This window comes from Cotesia glomerata, linkage group LG8 (assembly GCF_020080835.1).
Source record: "Cotesia glomerata isolate CgM1 linkage group LG8, MPM_Cglom_v2.3, whole genome shotgun sequence".
NCBI lineage: Eukaryota > Metazoa > Arthropoda > Insecta > Hymenoptera > Braconidae > Cotesia > Cotesia glomerata.
In genome coordinates this window covers 13,755,368-13,756,866 of record NC_058165.1, presented here as the reverse complement: position 1 = coordinate 13,756,866, position 1,499 = coordinate 13,755,368, and the positions used below count along the sequence as shown (strand labels likewise).

General features: G+C 27.0%; 1 long non-coding RNA gene across 1 annotated transcript; it reads left to right on the top strand.

Moving 5' to 3' along the window:
- The first annotated feature begins 588 nt into the window (after window positions 1-588).
- LOC123270956 lies at window positions 589-1,236 on the top strand. The gene is made up of 3 exons (XR_006510737.1): window positions 589-732; window positions 807-925; window positions 1,015-1,236. It is a non-coding gene; the product is annotated as an uncharacterized LOC123270956 (long non-coding RNA).
- Window positions 1,237-1,499: the final 263 nt, after the last annotated feature.

Here is a 1,499-nt window from a genome sequence, read left to right as displayed (position 1 = left end):
AAACCAAAATAAAAATAAAAGATTAAAAGACTTACAAAGTTCGATAAGTAATATGCATAATTTAAAAATCAATTGCCATTTATCACATGATTTAAAGAAAAAAAAGAAAAAATGTTTTAAGTATTAGTGATTTGAAATCATTTCTTTGTCATTCCTATTTACACTTTCTCTAAATTTTAGCTAGCGTTTTTCACGTATATATATATATATATATATATATATATATATATATATATATATATATATATATATATCTGCTTTAATAATACAATAAAATTTACTATCAATTTTAATGTTTTAATGTTTTGCAGAGCTTCACCAAGATAATATTGCCTGGCTGCAAAATCGCCGAAAGCCATGGACTACAGTCCTTGCAAAATAGTCTGAGACTTTCGAAGTTCGTAAGCATTCGAAACATTTAACTTTGCACGATTTTATGAATGATTGGAAGATTTTAAATGATTTACGAAGCACTGCTTTGGTAAGAATTCATGGTTACAATAATATTTAATAATAGTGGTCAATTATTAATGTTGTCAAATCATAACGAAATTTCAGATTTTCAATGATTTTGAACTTTTATTTCCTAATAATGGAGCTAATCTGGAAAGAGATTGGCCCATATATTTTTTGAAAGAGTGAAAACGCTTCATAGAAGAAGGTATCAAAAAGATTCGTTGGTGCAATCATTCAAAGTCCGATTGAATGAACTGGCGGGCAATAATCTTGACCGTAAAATTTTTCATAAAATTTTTTTAAGAAAGAATATAGAAAGTACATATAAAATAGCATCATTCTATTTTCAGTAAAACTTCCACTCCAACTCAACATTGTGGGACATCCACTACCACCTAGGGGACGACGATCGAAAAAAATAAAACATAGTTTAAAAGAAGCTTTAAATAATATTTTCGTAATTGTACAGGTAATTTCATAGTTAGCAGTTCATGATTATATTGTGTACATGTATGAATGTATTTTACTTCAAATTTTTGAATTCTATATTTCTTTTAGAATCCAGGAGACATAGAAAAAACTATGAAAAATCAAATTGATAGGGCGTATGCCAAAAATGATACTGTCCAGCCGTACATCATTATTCAAGGCAGTTATGAAGAACAAAATCAAATTTTATTAATCCGTGATGATATAAAATATCAATTTACGTCAGCAGTCAAAGCTTTTGATTGCTTATTCAAGTTATTTCACGTATTAAATGTATCTTATCCTTAAGATGCTGAGCATCTTCATTTGTTGATTCAGCGATTTATTTAGAAAAATTAATAATAACGATGTGTTGCCATTGACAGTGTTGGATACCATAACAAATATTGAGCGATTAGATTAAAAAAAATTCAGTTTATATAATTTTCAACAAACAAAAAAAAATAATACTATTTAGTATTTTCTATTCAATATTTTTTACTGATACGTTTGCTTTTATAATCAAAATAAAACTGCATGATGACTTTCTTTACTCTATTGTTATTCTTCTCCCT